The sequence below is a fragment of the Melospiza melodia genome, chromosome 20 (genome assembly GCF_035770615.1).
Source record: "Melospiza melodia melodia isolate bMelMel2 chromosome 20, bMelMel2.pri, whole genome shotgun sequence".
Lineage (NCBI taxonomy): Eukaryota > Metazoa > Chordata > Aves > Passeriformes > Passerellidae > Melospiza > Melospiza melodia.
This window is the reverse complement of record NC_086213.1, coordinates 3806993-3820335: the sequence shown is the minus strand read 5'-3', so window position 1 is coordinate 3820335 and position 13343 is coordinate 3806993. Positions and strand designations below refer to the sequence as shown.

The window sequence follows — 13343 nt, the reverse complement described above, 5'->3', positions numbered from 1 at the left end:
TCGGACAGAGGGGGCAGTGGGATGGCCGATGCCGTTCCCGTGTCAGAGCCCTCGGGCAGCGGCAGAGGGGACAGTGGGATGGCCGATGCCGTTCCCGTGCCAGAGCCCTCGGGCAGAGGGGGCAGTGGGATGGCCGATGCCGTTCCCGTGTCGGAGCCCTCGGGCAGCGGCAGCGCCGGCCCCGGCAGCGCCTCCCGTCTGTGCCATCTAGTGCCCGGCGGCAGCAGCGGCACCGAGCCGGGCTCAGCCGCGGGACACGGCCCCGGTGCCCCAGAGCCGGCCCTGCCCTCCGGAGATGGAGCGGGAGCCCCGGGACGCCGCAGCGCCCGCCCCGAGAGCGGCCCCAGGTAGGAGCGGAGCGGGGCTGCGGCTCTGCCGGGGCTGCGGGCGGGCTGGGCCGGGCCAGGGCTGCTCCGTCCGGGCTCCGGGCAGGGACGGGGAGGCTGCAAACTCCCGGGAACCCCTCTGCTTCTCAGGCATTGTGCGCCAAGGCTGCACACGTGTTTTAAGGGGTGAAAGTAATCGTCTCTGACTGGAATTCTCCGCTGCACTTACCCGTACTTGAGTGAGCACCCTAGACTGAAAAAACTTTATTTTTTAGTGTGTTGAGCATAATCTTTGTTATGTCATTTCTTAGCTAAATTCCTTTTATTATTTTTTTTCAAAAGTTTCCATGGCTGTAGCTTGATTTGCCAGCTTTGATTCTTAACTCTGCCTCTGTCCTCTTTACCCTTTTCAAAGGAATACTTTTCCTCTTTACAGACCCAGTTTCATTTATAAGCTTTAAGTAAGAGCCAATGATTCAGGAGCTAACAAATTCTTGCTTCCTTCTTGCTGCATTTTTCCCCCTAAATCTTTGTAAGAGATTTAATTGTGGTATAAAGAGCTTCTAACTCAAACCCATCAATATATATCTGTCCTTCATATTAGTTTAGCAAAGCCTGGCATTACATATTTCTCTATATTGAATTTCATCAGCTATTATTTGCCCTGTTTCACAGATGTTTTCAAGTTTTGAAGTTTTCCACAACTTTTTCTAGCTCCATATGTTAAATGTTTTTAAGTTTTGAAGCTTTCCCACAACTTTTGCTAGATCCATATGTTATCTTTACTATTTCATTACTGGATCACAAGTAAATATATTGATCATGCTGCCTCTGGCATCCATAGGACACCCCACTGAGCTTTGACCACTTGAAGTTTTGATCATTCCTTCTTCTCTTGTAACTTTTATTGGATTAAAAATGATCACCTGACAGCTGCTTCCCAGGATGTCCTGTTGGTGATTTTAGGGGGTTAGCAGTTAAACTGAGCATATCCTTGTTCTTGGGATCACATCCAGTATCTGTGAGCTCTGCTCCTCTTCCCTTGTGAGCCTGTCTGTGGCTTTGCCTCTCCAGGATTTATTGCACAGGCACATTGTGCTGCCTCTGAAATGTAACATTTCCTACTGATTTTATTTTTCCCTTGGTGCCTAAGGAAGGCTGATTGCTTAGGAAGTCTTGGGAGCCTTTTCAGCTGTGAGAAGGTATCAGAGCCCCTTAGCACCTGGTAGGGGACTGGCTGTAGGGAAAGCCTGCTGGGTTTTGGAGCTGGCCTGCTTAGAGCTCTCCTGGCTCTGCTATTGATCTTGGCATGTTCCTGCTTTTGAAGGGACTGATCTTTGAAACCAGGCTCCAGGAAATCATTTAAGGATGTGTTTACATCCTGCTGAGCACCGAAACTGTGAGGGTTGCAGTGGGAAGGAAACTCGTCTTGAAAGAGACACAGTCTTTATCTGCCTTCCCTAATTAGCACTCTGTCTTCCTGGGGGTGATACCCTCCTCAGCACCCCCTCGGCAGCAGGAAGCAGTGCTGGGGTTAAATCCCCCCTTGGCCGAGGCTTGCCTGGTCCTGTGCCCTGTGATCTCTGTTTCTGAGCTGCCTGAGCTGGGGCAGGTGCTTGCTGTGCTGTTTGCACACCTGGGGTGCCCTTCTGCCAAGGCACAGCAGGTTCAGCTCCTCACAGCTCTGCAAACTCTTATTGCTGTCTCTCAATTCTCTGGAACTCAGTTTCTGGGGTTTCACACCTTCCCCTGTGTAACCCACTCCCAGGTCTGTTGTGGGCCACAGCCAGGCTTTAAAATGCTTGGGTACCAGCAAGAATCCATTCTGTGGTTTGTTCCCAGAGCTGCTTAATTTTAACAGGGAAGCCCAAAATCTCTGTTTTGCATGAAGGCAAATGGAGACTTGGACAGGCAGTGTGATTTATTACAATAATTTGGCCCCAGAAACAGGAGAAAACCCTTTCACTCCCCACACCTCAGTGCTGTAACCCCAAGGCCACATGAATCCCTTGCAGCAGGGTCAGGGTGGGTGCCCAGCTGTAACTGGGGGGGTTTGGTGCAGGGGGACCCCCTCCCCTGTGCTGAGGAGGCCTCACCTTCATCATCATCATCATCTTCATCTTCTCTCGTGGCATGCAGGGCTGTGCTGGGCAGGGCTGGGCTCAGGAAGGGGCTGTGTGTGTGACAGCTGTGTCCCCAAACGTCCATCCCAGCTTTAATTACTCTGACACTGCTGCCTGGCTGTAATTAGCAGCTGAGAAAATCTGAGTGTGATTTTAATAAGCTGAGAGTAATGCAATTTGTCGTTTCTGTTGTACGAGATGCTTTGCAAATAAAAGCTGTAATTAAAAAGCACATGCACAGGGCAAGCAGCAACTGTGCTGTGGGTGTGTGGCTGCTGTGTGCAGCATGCCTGGCACATGGCCTGGCACAGGGTCCCCCTTTGGGACATCGTGGGGTTCCTGAGAGAGTGTAAAAGCTGCAGCATGTAAAAACGGCAGGATTTGCCTCAATTGTGCCTTTTACAAAAGGCTCTTCCCTGTCTTCACAGATGCCCTTTGATATGCTGTTGGTTTTTGATAAGAATAAGTCCCCTGGGTGTCATCCTCCCCATTGCTTTTCATCCCTGTCGCTATTGTGTTTCTGTGTTCTCACCCAGGAGCCCAAATTAGCTCCAGGCTGGTGGGATCTCCGTGGCAGAGGCCAGTGGGGCAGCCAGGGTGGCATGGGGGGAGCCAGGAAGCCTTTTCAAGAGCAGCCAGCTTTTCTGGGAGCCTCAGATCTGAGCAGGCAGACCAGGCCCTGGACCCTGCCTCTCTTTCCTGCTCCTTCCTGCTCTCTTTAAAAAAAATCCATATCTATGAAAGGATAATCTCTTTTATCTAGTCTTCTCTCTCTGCACAATTCCGTCCTGCCCTGCTGGAGTTCAAGATTCATTTCTGTGGGAGCTCTCACAAGGAAGCAGCCCTGTTGAACCCCAAGGTTTGAGCTCTCAAAAGGAATCAGCCCTATTAAACCCCAAGGTTTGAGCTCTCAAAAGGAATCAGCCCTGTTGAACCCCAAGGTTTGAGCTCTCAAAAGGAAGCAGCCCTGTTGAACCCCAAGGTCTGGCTCCCCCAAACCCCTGTGGCACGTCAGGCTGACCTCAATGCAAGGTGTTCCTCCTCCTCCTCAGTGCTGTGGGGCAATGTGAGGGGACAAGGTGGGAGGCAGAGGCACAGCAGAAAATGGTTACACCCACAGCATGAGGGCCAGAGCTGTGGGCTGGGCCTCTGATGCTGTGGGTATAGCCATTTATATGGTTATAAATATAACAATGTTCCCAGAGTAGGAACATTGCTCCAGCCTGTGGGAAGCCCTTTTGCCTCTCTCTGCAGGGGAAGGTGAGCTCCTCTCCCATGGAAGGCCACTCTACCCCTGCAAAAGCCCATTTGTGCCTGGTTGCTGTGGCTCTGAAAGTTGAGGAGGTGTCAGTGTTTGTAGTGGGAGACACCCTGACCTTTGGGAGTGCATTGCCTGTGGCATCCCATGCTCTGCCATTTCTGCCCTTTCTTGAGGGGCTCAAGGGGCTCAGGTGGACAGAGGGGGTTTGGGCAGCTTTGTGCTGTGCCATGCAGGTGGCACTGGCTCATTCTGGCAGCCCTGGCACATTGGGCAAGCAAACCAAGCCCTCCCCAGGGATCAGGGGGAACGTGGCAGAGCATCTGTGGGTCCCAGTGGCAGTGGGAATGGGAACAGCTGTGGGAAAGCACCAGGATGTGCCCCACGCCAGCACAGAGGGGCTGAGCAGCCCCTGTGTGGGGGAGAGAGAGGGGGAGAGCTGCTGAGCCCCTGTGCAGGGCTGTGTGTCCAGCAGGGCTGTGTGTCCAGCTCCTGTGCAGGGCTGTGTGTCCAGCAGGGCTGTGTGTCCATCCCCTGTGTGTCCATCCACTGTGTGTCCATCCCCTGTGCAGGGCTGTGTGTCCATCCCCTGTGCAGGGCTGTGTGTCCAGCAGGGCTGTGTGTCCAGCTCCTGTCCAGCCCCTGTGTGTCCATCCCCTGTGTGTCCATCCTCTGTGTGTCCATCCTCTGTGCAGGGCTGTGTGTCCAGCTCCTGTGCAGGGCTGTGTGTCCAGCAGGGCTGTGTGTCCATCCCCTGTGTGTCCATCCTCTGTGCAGGGCTGTGTGTCCATCCCCTGTGCAGGGCTGTGTGTCCAGCAGGGCTGTGTGTCCATCCCCTCTGTGTCCATCCCCTCTGTGTCCAGCCCTGCAGCCTGTGTGCCCCTCCCAAAGCCCAGGGTGTGTTCCCAGAGCTGTTCTGGTTGGTGCAGGCTCTGCCTCCAGCCCAGCTGGCCCCCTCACACTTTCCAGCTCAGGTTCCAAGTGCTTTGAGGCAGAGGTTTGTATTGTGATCTCTCATAAACAAATGGCCATTTCTGGTGCCCTTGGCAGCACCTAAACAAACAAACCCTGGAGGAGACTGGGACAGGCAGGAGGTGAAGCAGGCAGGGATTCTTTTCTCTGATCTGTACTTGAGGGGTGAGCCCTGTTGTCCTGGCAGCATGAGGGGACAGGAGACTGGTTGGTGTTTGAGCACCTGTCCTTTCCTCTGCCCTGTGTTATGCTCTGCCCAAAGAAGGAGGTGCTGCAAGCACTAAATCTGCCAGATTTCTGCATTCAGGCCAGTTAAGACAGGAATCTCCTTTTGTAGGAGCTTTGTGATGCCCTTTTGCACATCACAGTCCCCCAGTGGTTTCGGTGTGCAGCCCTGGGCTGGTGAAGCTGAACATGCCCAGTGCTTTGCTGGGGTGGCTGTGAGAGGAGCCTGTCCCACAGGTGGGCTGTGGCTCGTGGTGTGCACCAACACTGACCTGTGCTCTGCATTTCTGTCCTAAGGTCAAAACTGGTGGGTTGCAAATGGCCACCCAGACATGAGCTGTATTGCCCAAGCCTTAGCTGGGCTAAATGTGAGCCTGGAGCACCAGGGCAGAATTGGATCTGCAGTGAGTGACTTCTTTAGAAAGAAAAAATTCATTTATTTCCTGAGGATGGAGAGCAAACCCAGAGAGTTTGAAGTGCTGACAACCACAGGAATAAAAGAGTTGTATGTCCAGATTTTTATTTAGGGCATGAGCTGTCTTGCATGGTGTGCACCTTTGCTGTGCAGTGCTGTTTGAGCTGTTTGTGGGTCTGCTGAGCACCCTCCTCACCTGCCCACAGCAGGGAAAGGGCTCCCAGTGTAAAGGTCCACGGGACTCTTGCTTTGGGTGCTCATTCCCAAGGCAGGTTTGCCCTCTGAAGCCTGGCAGTAGTGTAGCCAGGATGTGCATGGCCACTCAGCGCAAACCAGAGCTTTATCCACAGCTTCCCAGGGCCTCAGTGGGATTCCTTCCCTCACAGCCACCAGAGGCTCTTGGCTGGGCTGATTCCCACCCCTGTGTGAGCCAGGGGCCCTGCAGTGCTGGGGCAGCAGGGTGACAAGGGGGAGGGCAGGTTTGGGGGTGGCTGCGCTGCTGCTGTGCCCATCCCTAACCCTGACCCTGACCCTGACCCTGCCAGGGGTCCCAGTGAAATCTTGCCACACTGAGGGAGCCCAGGACAGATTCTGCCTTACCAGGACATGCTGGATTTGATGCTGAGAGGTTTCATTTGTTGCTCCAAGAGCAGTGGAGCTGATCCTTCAGCAGAGATTCCTGAGAAAGGAACAAGGAGCTGTGGGGCTTCCTGAGGAGCACAGCTCCCACAAGGCAAAGCTTGGGTGGGCTGCACACTCAGATCTCTGTGGGTCAGTGTTCATTCATGGCCAGGAATAACTTCTGAGCCTCACATCTCCAAGTCCTATTGATCCTGAAGCAGAATGGAAAGTGGACCTTGGCTCTTGCTGCTGAAGTCTGTGTTCTTCTGGTTTTAGAGCCCTCTTGCTTGGGTTAGACTTTAACAGTGATTAGTTACCCAGAAACTTTCTGTAACAATCTGCAAGTTTTCCATTAAGTACAAACACTTTGTCCTTCCCCCAGCACCTCTGTTGCAATCTAATCTGTCATTTTTCCCAAGGAGATGGAGGGTGCTGCCTTCACCTTTCATTAATTTCCTGTTTCCAGTGGAGGAGAGCCCAAAGCCATGAGGAACACTGAGCCCAGCATCCCATGGAGCAGATCAGTGTCAGCTCTGCTCTCACTTCAGCTGCCTCTGGGTTTACTGTAAATATCAGGCATTGACAGGGAAGAGAGGTGATGTCTAGGAACATGGTTAAGGGATCTGGGGAAAGATTCCTTATTCCAGCCCAGGCACTGACCTGCTCTGAAGCCCTGGGCAAGATTGTCTCTGTTTTTCTGCCTCTGAAGTGGGGATATGAATGCTTTTATCATGTGGGCTTGTAAGGCTCCCTGGCCCTGAGAGTAGCCTTAAAATGCTGTTAAGTAGTGAATTTTTTTGTGGTGATGGTGATAAGAATTCAGCAGTCTGGACTGGTTATAGAGTTTGGAGATCTTGTAGGTGCAGCAAGTACTGGAGGTTCATATTTTGGAGCAGCTTTGCAGTCTCCCCTGTGTCTCTGTCTCTTACCATGAGAATCATTGGAAAAATAAGGGAAGAGACCTATTCTGACTCTGTTCTTCCTCTTTGTGTTCACAGTTTGGGTAGAGTTTACTTTGTCACCCACCCAGCGTGTTTAGGTTGTCTCCAAACAATGGTGTAAAAACCATGCTGCACCTTGAGCAAGTGGGGGGCTTTCCTTGGGATGGATGGGGTCTGCTGCAGTTGAGGTTGTACTGAAAAGGGTCAGATTCCTGTTTGGATAATGATAGCAGAACACCTCGATGTTAATTATTTATGTTTCATTGCCAATAGCTCCAAAGCCAGGCCCTCCCCAAAACAACAGAGCAAGATGGAGTAGTTTATTGAGATTATGTAATTTGCAGAAGAGCGCAAATATAGTAGAGCACATCTTACATCTGTAAGACAGAGCTAGTTTATCCTGGATCTGAAAAAATCTCGTTGTGTATCTGCTTTCAGGTCCCTTGACACCACCAAAGCAGACCCATTCCAGGGGGTAAGAGAGACCCAGACTGTGATGTGCTCCTTGCAGGGCTGTAAGGGGCTCCTTTGCTTGAGATGGCACAGTGTTGTGTGCACAGGGGACATCTCTGGCTGTAAAAGTGACCTGTGAACAGGTAAAGGCACAGCTCTGCTCCAGTTCAGTTCACTGGGCATTGCACAAGCAGCCCTTCTGGCAAGGGTCATTCCCAGATCTTCTTCGTTCCCAGATCTTCTTCATTCCCAGATCTGCCTTCCCCACCCAAATCTGAGAATTACCCTCAGAGGCTCCTGTCAGAATGAGGTTTTGGTTCTCAGAGCTGGTGGCGTTTGTTTGGCTGCTGTTGCCTGATCCTGTGGATCTTGGTGCAGTTCCTGGTAGAGGACAGTAACTCTGTGAATTCCACTTTGTGAAAGCCTGGACTGGCTCCTGCCTTTCCCAATTGCCTCATCTGAGAGCACACAGAAACTTCTTGTTAGCCCTGGACTCTCCCTTTATACAGCAATCACAGACCTACCCAACTGATTGCTGATTGTTTATTCAGCAATCACTGACCTACCCAACCTTTGAATTAGACAAGGCTCATCCTAATGCCTGAGTGGCTCTTCACGGTCAAACAAGCCCTGCAGTGAGTTGGTGGTGGTGGAGAGAGATGGGGAGGCTGACTTGGTGATCAGAATCCAATTTCATTCTGGGATACACTTATGTACTATTGCAGGGAGACTGGTAATGTGCACTGCAATGATTGGTTAAAATCACATACACAAACTTATGCATATAACAACATCTCTTGCTTGCAGAGTTTAAAGGGATTTTCTTTTCCTGGTAAACCTGTCTGATTTAATCTTCTTGCAATCCAGGTCTAATTTTAAAAGTTCCTTTTGCTTTTGCCAAGGCATCCTGTTATCAAATCTCTTATCTTAACGAGGTCCAAAGTCCATCATTTGTCTTGTGTCCCCCAACATTCCAACAGTGAGTGGTCAACAAAACTGAAATGAAGGAAGTCAAAAATGACTATTTTCCCTTTGGACAGCAGTGGCACATCCTTGAGAGATTTCCTCTCCATTCACAGGGTTCAAGATTTCCTCTGATGGAGAAGGGGAGGATGTGCCTCTCAAGGCAGTGTCCAAGACTGATGTGCCTCTTCCCAGGTCAGTGTCCAAGACACCACCATTTATGGGACACACATTTCTTCTCCTCTATAAATCTCTCAGCCCTTTTGGCCATGGAGCTGGGCAGTGCTCCACCATCAGCCACCTTGGAAGAGTGTAGGAATGGGATTTTCTCTGCCAGGATGGGTATGGGGTCACCAGCGCTCTAATGCAGACAATGTCCTCCCTGTCAGGACTTTTGCCAGGGAAAAGCAGCAACTTGGCAGAGAATTGTTTGACGCGTGAAGAAAAGAAACAACTCTGCCAGCACGGATTCACTCCTGGGACCACCTAATATCAGAGTATTGTCTCCATTCAAGTCTGATCTTTGCTCCCCACCCTGCGCACTGTTCCCTTTGCCGTGAGAAAGTTCAGCGCGGAAGGCGCTGGACCACTCTGTTCTCGTCTTGCCCTGCGAGGCAGCAATCCTCCAGGGACAGGGAGGGGGAAGGGTGGCAAGCCTTTACTGCTCAAAGATAGGGCTTCATTACATCACCCTCCCCTCCTGACCACTCCCATATATGAAGCCTTGCTGCCACTCAGCTCTGGGTGACCGGTCCTGTTTTTGGCTCCTGGGAACTCTTGAGGAATAAGGGGCAGGAGAACCAGGCAGAAGAGCCTTCCTTTGATGTCACTGGCTGAAGGTGAGCTGCAGAGCTTTTAAAGTAGTGAGTAAACAGCTGGTTTTATCTTGGCATCTGCATATTGGTTGGACTGGGGCGTGAAATAGAGGAGTTGTTTCTTCCCCTTTATTGCGTACCTCTCCAGCTCGTTAATCCTATTTCATTAAAGGCTGCCTTTATTTCAAAAGCCTGCAGGCTCAGGTTTGGAGAGCAAGTGTTTGTCCCTTGCAAGGATGGACAGGACCTGATCTGCTGTGTTGCTTTTGGCTTGGCTCAGTTAGCAAAGGCAGCAAAGGCAGCAGGGTCTCTGTCCAAGCTCCCTGAGCAGCTGCTGGGCCACCCTGTGAGGAGCTGCTGTGGCTTGGCAGGGTCTGATGGACTGGTGGCTTCAAGGATTGGGGCTTCTGACAGGCTGAGATGAGAGCAAGGACCTGGAAGTCTGGTGAGCTGGGATCTCAGTCCCATCACTGGGGAAGACATTTCACCTCTGCATGGTCCATCCAACCCTTTGAAGGTACTGTCCATCACCCAAGCTGATAGTACCTTTGAAGGTACTATCTTCCACCCAAGCTGATGCTCCTTTTTGGGTTATAAAGGTCTGTAGAAAGGTTGGTGCAGGGTCATTGGCCTGAGTGTCAATTTGACCCTAGTTTTGCGGGTGGCATAAATGACAAGGATTGCTGATAAGAGAAGTGCTGTTTTGGCAAGCTGACACAGGAAAGGCTCCCAAAACAACCAGAGAGGTCAGAGCTACACAAACACGGGAAGGCAGATTTCATGGGGTCCCTAAAGATGAGAAATTCTTACTTCAGTCCGTGTCCCTCTGGCAGGTGGTGCTCATCAGAGGAGTCAAGGTCTAAGAAGTGGCTGAAATCCACAGATCTTGGATTCCTCTTCTTTCCCTATTACTCTGTGCTTTCTGACAAGTGTAAGCCCTGTTGGTGTGGGAGGTCCAGCACTGGCAGGTTTCTTACCTGGTACCTGGGGAAAGGCCAGGAGGGAGGTGCAGGACCAGAAAAGCTGCAGGGACAGTGGGATGATGCTGAGGGTGGAAGGGCAATGCTGTGGGAGAGCATAGCTCCTGGTGCAGAGCAGGCAGAGCACAGCCAGGGCATCATTTCTGTGTGTGGAAACTGGCCCGTGAAGGAGGAAGGAATACTCTGAAATAAATCAAGCAGTTCACATTAAATTCTTTGTAAGAAAAAAAAAAAAATCTGTTACAAAGAACTATCAAGGGCAACTGTATTTGTATGAAAATGAGCAGATTCTGCCCAGGCAAATGAATATTTAGACACATGAAGGGTCAGAACAGCACCTGGGACACTCTCTGCTCATTACCAAACGACAAGAATGGCCCTCTCCTATGTGTGTTCAGAAAACAAAGACCTGCTCCTGCTCTGGGCTGGATCCCCTCTCACATGTCAGGGTGGGCTCCCCAGGACCAGAGGGTTTTTCTCTCAAGGTCCCAGTCCTGGGCTGCATTTCCTGATCCAGGTGTCCACAGCAAACAGGAGGGAGGTCAGGAGAGGCAAAGCCATTCAAACCAGCTCTGTGCTCATTAAGGTATTCACCTGCCTGTAGAGTCTTGGTTTAGCAAAAACAGGTGAATTTAAGCAGGTAGCTACAGGGTTTTTTTTTCAGTTGAAAGCAGCTCTTTTCCAGCTTCAGCTGAAGTCTCTGAAACCTCTTCAGTGAATTCAGCCTTGAGTTCATTTATTATAACTGGAATCCAGGGGTTTTGGTGGCCTCACCCACCCATCCAGATGCTCTACATTCTATAAAACACACAGTTATCTGCCATGGCAGGTATAACATTACATAAACCTTACATAAAAATTACACAAACCCTTCTGCAGAGCACCAAGAAAGTCTAAACTTCATCTGTGATCTGAGAGTTTCAATGTGCATGTGCAGGACAGGTCCAAGTGCAGCAGTCAGGCAAGACTGGGGAAAACCTCTAGCCTAGAGAGAGAGGGCAGAGAGGGCATAGTTCATTTTTTGCCCTTCACCTTCCCCTTTTTCCGTTCTTTCACCTTTTCTGTTCTCTTATCTTCATTTATTTTGTCCCCCTTTGTTCCTACTTTCTCTGTTTTTCCCTTCACTGGTTTAGGTTTTCTTCTTTCCCTGTGTCATTATCTTTTCTTTCTCCTGCCTCCATCAGCCCTGTCCCTTTTTATTTGGTTGAGGGGAAGCTGTGTGGGATTGAGCTCAGTGCTGGCTGCTGGGGGAAAGGCAGCTCTGCCAGCTGCAAAAACACATTTCTGCAGCCCCTTTGGTGGCCTGGCAGAAGGGCTTTGCAAAGATTAAAGGGCTTTATAGAGCTGCTAGATAAATGGCACAGATTTGATGTAGGTTTTGGAAACGGCAGAGCTTGACGTAAAATTAACGAGTAAGATTGAGTTGAGACAGCAGAGAGGTAAGATTGAGGAAAAATGAGAAAAGAAGGCAGAACTTTGGACAGAGGACAGCCACCCTTTTGTGGAAGGGAGAAAGAAGCAGAAGGGCTTCTTCTGCAACAGAGACCTCCAGGCACTGAGGAGCCCCAGTGTCTCTGTCCCAGCAGCGCTGCTGCAGCTGCCCCTGGCTTAGAGGGATGTAACCAGAACTGGTTAACCAGTGTGGCTGCCAAGAACAGGTTAATAAACCTCCCTGTGTACCAGTTATCTTCCCCTTGCTTACCTTTGTCCCAGGGAAAAGTGTGCACCTGTGGGTGATAATGGGAAAACAGGTGACTGAAATGAAAGCGTGTGGGGTTTAGTGGGTGGCTCCATTTCAGCAGGTGGGTTCCAGCGAAAGCAGCTCTCACTGGAGGGGAAGGAGGTGCTTGGGCTGTAGACAAACATCTGCTTGTTTATTTTCAGCTCTGTAAGGCAACTTTTGTGTCCCTGCTCTTGGTCAATTCAACCTTTTGGTTGAATGGAAAACTGGGCATGTTTTCCATTCTTAAAGTACCTTTTCTCTAAGTCTCCCTTGGTGACTTTCCCAAGGCATTTTCAGCTGTGATCTCTTTTTTGAATCAGTGTTTCTTGGGTCATATTTAGCCTAAATTGGAATTGTCTGCTACCCATACAGCTGGCAGTTAGCTTCCACATGGTAGAGTAGAGTAAGAGGTCAAAAAGGGAAATGTTATTTAGTAGGAAGAAGCCTCATGTGCTTATGAAAAGCTCAGTGTTAGTGGGCACCCAAGGTGCTATTTTTGATGCTCATGTTCAGGTAGTATTGGATTGCAACACTGCTCTGTTGGAAGGGAAAGATTTCCTCATGGGAAAAATAGCTAACCTGCAACAAGAGGTACAAAATCTTGTAACAGCATCTATCCCAATAATGCATTGGGATGTAAAAACATTGGGAAATGCAGGCTTTGGGTTGCTTGTTCTGCCATAAAAAGCAGGAGTCTAAACTGTTGACTTGGTCTGTGCTTTCTGAGTCATTGCAGGGGTTGCTTCATGTAATTCCTACAGAAAAAATCAACAAGGGTGGGGGGAAAGAAACAAAAAGAAAAATTCCCCAGAAGTGTCTCGGGTTGCCTGATGCTTTTCAGTGTCTGCAAGTTCTGTAACAAGAGGTGTGAAGGCATTGCTTCATGTGCTGAAAGATGAATTTGTTGCTCAAGTTTCAATGTAACAGCACTTGCTAATTTTTGGGTAATTAAAGGTGACCATGCCATGAAGGTGACCACTTGGAAGGAGGTGGAAAGTCCTTCAGGAGATTTTTTTTTTTCTTTATTTGTAATGGGTTGAGAAAAGCAAGTCAGCAATGCACCTGCATTAAACATGGCATTACTGCTCGAGGTGTGGCTTTGCAGCTTGAAACTTGTAAGGCTGAGTTATAACAGGGCTCTCTATTAAATTAGTGCCTAGACAGAGATGCTTGATAGCTGCCAAATATTGTGTACAGCTGAAATAAGGTTGCTGAAACAAGGAGCATAGCACAGCCTTGCACAGCAGAGTTCACCCTTTGGAACTGCAGGCACTGACTTCAGGTTTCACAACTTTCTCTGACCCCATCTTCAACTCCACTTGTGCATAAAAGTGAAAGAGTAACCTGCTGAGGAGCATCCAACTCGCTCAGCTCTGTGCTGGTGAGAACATGGCACTGCATTGTCCTTGGAGAAGGGCAGAATTTGCCTCGTTTTGTTGGGTCACTGACATAAGCCCTGCCTTTCAGCTGTGAGGGTGAAATATTACAGTGGGATAAATATGATTTAGAGCTGGGCTTTCTTACAGCC

At 49.9% G+C, this 13343-nt stretch overlaps 1 protein-coding gene across 3 annotated transcripts in view; it reads left to right on the top strand.

Annotated features, from left to right (window-relative positions):
• The first annotated feature begins 280 nt into the window (after positions 1–280).
• GGT1 (gamma-glutamyltransferase 1) overlaps positions 281–13343 on the top strand; it is a 32466-nt gene continuing 19403 nt past the window's right edge. Inside the window, exon 1 of one of the 3 annotated variants that reach the window (XM_063172762.1) lies at positions 281–347. The gene's annotated coding sequence lies outside the window, so the exon portion shown is untranslated. Of the gene's footprint in view, positions 348–8474; positions 8493–8908; positions 9137–13343 lie in introns of those variants that run through there. The other 2 variants (XM_063172763.1, XM_063172760.1) reach the window with 2 other exon arrangements.